Here is an 8,955-nt window from a genome sequence, read left to right as displayed (position 1 = left end):
CTCTTATCAGAGCTCGACCTGGACATGATTTAGAGAAGAATGATCTACTTGATATATTTTATAGTGGACTAACCATTGAATCTAGAGCATATTTGGATAGTTGTGCTGGTTGTGTTTTCAGGAAAAGAACTCCATTGAAGCTGAAGAATTATTGGCTAGAATAAGCCGGAATCATGATGATTGGAATACACCTGAACCAACTCCAACGCCAATATTGAAGAAGAGGGGTTTAATTGAATTGAATGATGAAGATATGAGGGAAGCCAAGAAGTCTCTCAAGGAGAAAGGTATTAAATCCGAAGATGTGAAGAATCTACCTCCCATAGAAGATATATGTGAGATAATTACCCCTTCATCCATGATCGAGGTAAACTCCCTTCAACGCTTTACTAGGGAAGATATTCCGTATTCAAAACCTCCTGCTCAATGCTTAGATGAGTTTGATAATTATATTGTTAAGCAAGAAAATTTTAATATGAGAGTAGAGAATCATCTAATGGAAAATTCTCAAGCTATTAGCAATTTGCATGATATTGTGGAGAGAACCTCCAATGATGTTAAGATGCTTGTTAAACATTTTCAAATGATTCAAACTAAAATTGATCAACTCACTAAAGTGCAAAATGACTTGCTAAATAATAATTCTAAAGAGAAGCATGCTTATGAAGTAACAACTAGAGGTGGTGTCTCTACCCAGGATCCTCTATATCCTGAAGGGCATCCCAAAAGAATTGAACAAGATTCTCAACGCATTGAACCTAGTGCTCCTTGTAAGAAGAAAAAGAAGAAGAAACATAAAAATGTTGTAGAATCCTCTGAACCTGTTAATGATCCTAATAGTATTTCTATTTCCGATGCTGAAACTGAAAGTGGTAATGAACATAATAATGATAATGATAATGATAAGAATGATGCTTCTGATAAAGAAGAGGTTGAAGATGAACCTGACAAGCATGATAAAAATAAAAAGTATACTAAAGAAGATTTTATTGCTAAGAAACATGGTAATGAAAGAGAACCTTGGGTACAAAAGCAAATGCCTTTTCCTGCTAAGAAACTAAAATCAAAGGAAGAAGAACACTATAATAAATTCTGTGATTGGATGAAACCTTTATTCTTGCAAATCCCTTTAACTGATGCTATTAAATTGCCTCCTTATTCAAAGTATATGAAAGATATTGTTACTAACAAAAGGAAAATCCCCAATGAGGAGATTTCCACCATGCTTGATAATTACTCTTTCAATGGCAAAGTTCCAAAGAAGTTGGGCGACCCAGGTATACCTACTATTCCTTGTTCAATTAAGAATAATTATGTTAAAACTGCTCTATGTGACTTGGGAGCTGGTGTTAGTGTTATGCCTTTTTCTCTTTATAAGAGACTTTATTTAGATAATTTGATACCTACTGATATATCTTTGCAAATGGCTGATAAATCTACTGCTATTCCTGTTGGTATATGTGAGGATGTTCCTGTTCAAGTTACTAATAGCTACTTGATATTAACTGATTTTGTTGTGTTGGAAATGCCTGAAGATGATAATATGTCTATTATTCTTGGGAGACCTTTTCTTAACACCACAGGGGCTGTTATTGATTGCAATAAAGGAAAGGTTACTTTCAATGTTGATGATAAGGAGCATACCGTCTATTTCCCCAAGAGGATTGATAAAGTATGTGGAGTCAATACTATTTCTAATGTGAGAACTATCAAAATTGGAACTATCGATTGTCCTATATATGAGCCTAAAGAAGGATATCAAAATCTTATGATTGGATCCATATCAATACAATTAAAGGTAACATGATTGATTTGAGGTTTATTTCTTCTTATGCTATGAAAAAAAATTTATTCGGTGACAAGACTTGATCAACCTTGTTAACGAATACTTTTTACAAGCATAGAGGAGGTAAACAACATCTCTTTCTCCCTCCACTTGTTCTACTTGCTGTAGCACTTTTGATTTGCAAAGTTCCTTAGTTAATTAGAGATTTCAAAAAATTTCCTGGCCAGTAATAATAAATTTAATACCCAGAAATGTGCATATTTCAAAGTTTTCAAAAATTCACAAAAATTATACGGTTGGTCCAATTTTTCGAAAATGCACCTGGGAGCACCTGGGGATGACCTGTGGGGCACCCCAGGGTGGCACCCCACAGGCTGGCGCGGCCAGCAAGGGGGCGCGCCACCCTGGCGTGTGGGCCCCCCTTTACCCCACCTCAGCATCTCTTCCTCCCACTCTCTTCTCTCTCCCGAAAAAATCGACACCAGCTTCCTCTCACTCGCGTTTTTGCTCAAGAGCTCAGGATTTTTTGATCTCTTTGCTCAGCCCAGATTTCTATCTGAAATTTGGCACATTTGCTCTCCGGTATGTGACTCCTCCGATTATCCAAGTAGAATTTTGCTTGGTTGAGTATATCTTGAATATTTTGCTGCTGTAGGTGACATGTTTAGTGAGCTTGCATGCTTGTTTTAAGTTGTATAAACTAGTTTTGATGCATGATTAGTACTCTAGCAAGTTCCTATAGTAGTTCCCCTTGATTATATGTCACCAAATCAGGTTTTATATCATTTGTTGAAAAATTTCAGAAAAGGAGGATGAAGAACTTCAACTTTGGAGAATTGTTTCGGAGAGGGACAACCAGCACCGGAAGGCCCTCTAGGACCGCCACACGACTCAGGCGATCCTACAATGAGGATATCATCGCGCCAAGCTTCGCGCCCGAGGAAGACAATGGGGCTCCTAATGCTTCGTCTTTCCCGTGTTATGATTTTCTGAGAAATGCAGGGTTATTGGATGATTTCTTCACCCTCGTCAACAGGGCGGGCTTAGCCGCCTACGTGGGAGATGAAAGGGAGCAATACTACATGCTCACCAAAATCTTCGTCGAGAGCTTCAAGTTCCACAACAAGCAATACGGGCCGACAATTGCATTCAAGATCTATGGTAATCCTATTACTATGGAATTAGAAGAATTTTGTGTTGCATTGGATATTGCCCCTGTAGGTACAGCAAGGAGGATTGATGACAACCCTCGGGACCTGTTGGAGCTCTATCGAGGGATCACCGATGATGATTGTCGCACCATTCGGCGTGGCAAGATAAGAAACATCCAACTCCCCGCCATTAAGTACTTTGCCTATTACATTGCTACTAGCATTCTTGGTAGGGAGAACACTAGCAATATTTCTAGCTACCATCTTGCTTTCTTGAATGCTGCACTTACTGGTCAGACACCTTATCATCTTGGTTCTCTTATTGCTCGCCGCTTGTCTAACAGGGGGCCTATTTTTGGAGGAACTATTGCATTGCGCATTTTAACACATTTAAGACTTCCTCTTGATTCTAATGATGTGCCATTAACCCCTAGGAGGCTTGATATTGTTGCTATGAAAAGCCATCATTTTGTTACCGCTGACTCCACTTTAGATAACATGGTCTATAGAATGTTGTTTGCTGACGGGGATGAGAAGGAAATTCCTTTGCCCCAGCCAGATTTGTTCAGCATTGACAGGGAACCATGGTCGCGCACTAAGGAGGTGGAGGAAAAGATAAAGATACAAGACTTCCACCAGCAACATGACTCCGAGGACGCCGAGCCCTCCTATGACTACACCATCACGTATCCGGGTGCTTCTTCTAGCACATACCCGGAATATGATCCATCTTCGTCGTACTACGGAGATGCTACTTCATGGCCTCGATGGGATTGAACTCCACTTAGGCCAAAAGCCTAAGCTTGGGGGGAGGTATACCGGCATCACTCATTCTTTGCATATTATGGTTGCTGGATACTTGTACATACTTGTTTAGTTGCTTTGAGTGGTTTTCTAATGAGAGGAAGATGATATTTGGGGAAGTTCTGCCTGAAAACAGATTCTGGACTGTTACCGAAAAAATTCCCAAAAATAGCCAGAACAGTATTTTTCGAAGCCAATTTTTGTGCATGTTCCCCAGGTTGTTATCTAACTTTCATTAGTTGAACAATTTTCGATTTGAGCAGTGGAAGAATTTCTTAAAAATCGAGTATTGTACTGCTGTCAAGTTTGACGAATTTCTGCTGTTTTGTGTTTATGTGAGTCTTCTAGTTTGCCATTTCTTGTTTTTGCTTTGTTTCTTTCCTAAAACACAAAAAGACCAAAAATATTTCTGTTGTTTCTCTTCACCATTTGTTTGCTTTGGTTTCTTGCATTTGTTTCGCTTTATTTGCTATTGCTAGTTTGCTATAAGAAAACACAAAAAGATTTTGCTTTGTTCGCTTGTTTCCTTTTGTTCTTGTTTCCAATTCGAAAACTCCAAAAATATTTGCTGTTCTTCTTTGGTTTGTAAAGTTTATTTTGAGTTCAATGGTCTTCGGTGGCTGGAGCGTGGTTTTCATTTCATATTATCCAAGCTACACAAGTGAAAGGCAATAATGACGATCTACGATAATTGGATTGTGGTGAGAGGCTGGTATGAACTCTATTTGTTTTCATTTTTGTACATATACTCATCCATGTGAGCATGCTTAGTTGGTTCATGTGAGGTATATGTCATTTGAGAAAGTCTAGTAGTTCATGATCTCTCATGTTTAGCTCCAATTTATTAATATGAGTAGCATGTCATGGATGTTTGCTTGCATTGTTTTATTCATCAGTAGGTATGGTATTGTGGTATCCTCCTCTGAATAATTCATTTATATAGACTTGGCACATGCTCACGCATGCATATGACTGAACAAAAGTAAATTAAGCCTCTGTGATTTACATTGCTTCAGAGTTCTTGTATCACTTTTATGCCTGCGTTAATTTATTTTGCCGCAAGCATGATTATGACAGTTACTGCTCTCCTGATTTGTCGCTCCCTAGTCTTTTGCTAGCCTTCACTTGTACTGAGCGGGAACGCTGCTCGTGCTTCCAAACACCTGAAAACCAAGTTGTTCCAAAGTGTCCACCATAAATACCTATGCATGGCATTTCAAACCATTCCAAGTAAATTCTCATGCGCTACCTTTAAAAACCTTCAAAATGCTTCTCAATTTGTGTTAATGTTTCATAGCTCATGAGGAAGTATGTGGTGTTTAACTTTCAACCTTGTCATTTACTCTTGACGGACTTTCATTATGGACTAGTGGCACATCCGCTTATCCGATAATTTTGCAAAAAGAGCTGGCAATGGGATTCCCAGTCCCAAATTAATTAACCTAAATAGACACTCCTCCATGGTATGCGATTGTTGGACGGCACCCGAAGGATTCGGTTAGCCATGGCTTGTGTAAGCATAGGTTGGGGGGGAGTGTCATCATAATAAAACTAAAATAAAAAGGCACTCCTTCATGGTATGAGATTGTTGGCAGGCACCCGAGGATTCGGTTAGCCATGGTTTGTGAAAGAAAGGTTGGAAGGAGTGCCACATAAACATAAAAATAATTCATGGGAGCCGCTCTTGGAAGTCCGGTTGGCGAGGTAGTTGGTGTACCCATTACCATTCGTTGACAACAACAAACACCTCTCAAAATAATTTTACTCCTGTTTTAAAAATGAAAAGCTCTAGCGCATGTTAATCCCTGCTTCCCTCTGCGAAGGGTCAATATTTTACTTTTATGTTGTGTCTCCATCCTTTCTTTGAGCACTATCTTGAGAGCACAACTGTCATTCTTAGTATAATATGCTTGTCTCAAAATATGATTGATTGTGGTATAACTTTGATGCTTTTATCTTTGACAATCACTACTTCTAGTCTTTCTATGAACTTCAGAGGTGCCTGAGCATTTATGTTTTGCTGATCAAATATGGGCAAGCGAGATACCACTTTATCATACTCTCTTATGAACATTGCAATCCTGCTTATAGACATAATTCATGATGCTTATTATTAATTGTTGGTACCTCTCCATGATTGACATAGCTATTAGATGATCTTATTTGTATGCATCTCATTATGAACTGCCTAAGTGTTAGCCATAGCATGAGAATATATACATCATATGAGCAAATGTGTTCGTGAAAGTTCTTTTATCGCTCAGTTGTTAACTGAATTGCTTGAGGACAAGCAATAAGCTAAGCTTGGGGGGAGTTGATACGTCCAAAACGTATCTACTTTCCCGAACACTTTTGCTATTGTTTTGCCTCTAATTTGTGTATTTTGGATGCAACTAACACGGACTAACGCTGTTTTCAGCAGAACTGTTCTGGTGTCTCGTTTTTGTGCAGAAATCCAACTTTCAGGAAAATCCTCAGAATTTATGCAGAAGGTCCTATTTTCCCAGAATATTGGCGGAGCCAGAAGGGCAAGCCAGGTGGGGGCCCGAGGGCCCCACACCATAGGCCGGCGCAGCCCAGGAGGGGCCCGCGCGGCCCTATGGTCTGGCGGCCTCGGTCAGCCCCCGACGCCCTCCTTCGGACTATTTATTGCCTTCGACCTAAAAACGCACGGAGAGAAGTGGAAGTCACCAGAAAGCCTCCAGAACGCCGCCACATCGCGAAACTCCGTCTCGGGAGCCAGAAGTCTCTGTTCTGGCACTCCGCCGGGACGGAGAATTGGAGGAGATCATCGCCATCATCACCACCGACGCCTCTCCATCAACCAGCAATGTTTCCCCCATCCATGTGTGAGTAATTCCCTCGCTGTAGGCCGAAGGGGATGGTAGGGATTGGATGAGATTGGTCATGTAATAGCATAAGATTGTTAGGGCATAGTGCCTAGTGTCCGTAATTGGTACTTTGATGATATTGTTGCAACTTGTTATGCTTAATGCTTGTCACTAGGGCCCGAGTGCCATGATCTCAGATCTGAACATGTTATTGTTTCATCATGAAATTCATTGTTTATGATCTTACCTGCAAGTTGTATACACATGTCGCTGTCCGGAACCGATGGCCCCGAAGTGACAGAAATCGGGACAACCGGAGGGGATGGTAGTGATGTGAGGATCACATGTGTTCACGGAGTGTTAATGCTTTGCTCCGGTACTCTATTAAAAGGAGTACCTTAATATCCAGTAGATTCCCTTGAGGCCCGGCTGCCACCGGCTGGTAGGACAAAAGATGTTGTGCAAGTTTCTCATTGCGAGCACGTACGACTATAATTGGAACACATGCCTATTGATTGCTTTGTACTTGGACACCGTTTTATTATTATCTGCAAATGCCCTGCTATGATAGTTACACGAGTTTCTCTCATCCGTGCAACACTCGTTATCCGTCCCCGTGCCTACAGTATTTTAATCCTGCTGTTTACTATAATCACTACTGCTGTCTCTGTTACTCTGCTGCTGTTATTTCACTATCTTGCTATAAAGCTGTTACCTCGATAAACTCTTGCGAGCAAGTCTGTTTCCAGGTGCAGCTGAATTGACAACTCCGCTGTTAAGGCTTTCAAGTAATCTTTGTCTCCCCTTGTGTCGAATCAATAAATTGGGTTATACTACCCGCGAAGACTGCTGCGATCCCCTATACTTGTGGGTCATCATTGTTATAGATGTTTATCTCACTGGTTCTCGTACTAGTACCTGGGTATTTGATACTGGTTCGGTTGCTCATATTTGTAACTCAAAACGGGAACTAAAGAATAAACGAAGAGTACTGAAAGATGAAGTGACGATGCGCGTTGGAAACGGATCCAAAGTCGATGTGATCGCTGTCGGCACACTTCCTCTACATATACCTTCGGGATTAGTTTTAAGCCTAAATAATTGTTATTTTGTACCCGCGTTGAGCATGAACATTATATCTGGATCTTGTTTAATGCAAGACGGTTATTCATTCAAGTCTGAGAATAATGGTTGTTCTATTTTTATGAATAATATCTTTTATGGTCGAGCACCTGAAAAGAATGGCTTATTTCTCTTAGATCTCGATAGTAGTGATACACATATACATAACATTGATGCTAAGCGAATTAAATTGAATGATAATTCTACTTATATATGGCACTGTCGTCTTGGTCACATTAGAGTGAAACGCATGAAGAAACTCCATATCGATGGATTACTTGAATCACTTGACTTTGAGTCACTTGATAGATGCGAAGCATGTCTAATGGGAAAAATGACTAAGACTCCATTTTCTGGTATGATGGAGCGAGCTACTGACTTATTGGAAATCATACATACCGATGTGTGCGGACCAATGAGTGTAGCATCGCGCGGTGGTTATCGTTATGTTCTAACCTTCACAGATGATCTGAGTACCTATGGGTATATCTATTTCATGAAACATAAATCCGAAACTTTCGAGAAGTTTAAGGAATTCCAAAGTGAAGTAGAAAATCAAAGTAACAAGAAGATTAAATTTCTACGATCTGATCGCGGAGGTGAATATCTGAGTTATGAGTTTGGCATGCATTTAAAGAAATGTGGAATACTTTCACAATTGACACCGCCGGGAACACCACAATGAAACGGTGTGTCCGAACGTCGTAATCGAACTCTCTTAAATATGGTTCATTCGATGATGTCTCTTACTGATTTGCCGTTATCATTTTGGATTTATGCATTAGAGACAGCCGTATTCACTTTAAATAGAGCACCATCAAAATCCGTAGAAACGACACCGTATGAATTATGGTTTAATAAGAAACCTAAGATGTCGTTCCTTAAAGTTTGGGGTTGCGAAGCCTATGTAAAGAAGTTACAACCGGACAAGCTAGAACCCAAAGCGGAGAAATGCGTCTTCATAGGATACCCTAAAGAAACTATAGGGTACACTTTCTATCACAGATCCGAAGGCAAAATCTTTGTTGCTAAGAACGGAACCTTTCTTGAGAAAGAATTTCTCACTAAAGAAGTGACTGGAAGAAAAATAGAACTCGATGAGATTGATGAATCGTTACTCGTTGATCAGAGTAGCGCAGTACCGGAAATTGTTCCCGTGCCGCTGATACGTCTCCGACGTATCGACAATTTCTTATGTTCCATGCCACATTATTGATGATATCTACATGTTTTATGCACACTTTATGTCATATTTATGCGT

This window comes from Lolium perenne, chromosome 2, assembly GCF_019359855.2.
Source record: "Lolium perenne isolate Kyuss_39 chromosome 2, Kyuss_2.0, whole genome shotgun sequence".
Taxonomy (NCBI): Eukaryota; Viridiplantae; Streptophyta; class Magnoliopsida; order Poales; family Poaceae; genus Lolium; species Lolium perenne.
Note: the sequence above shows the minus strand (reverse complement) of the source record.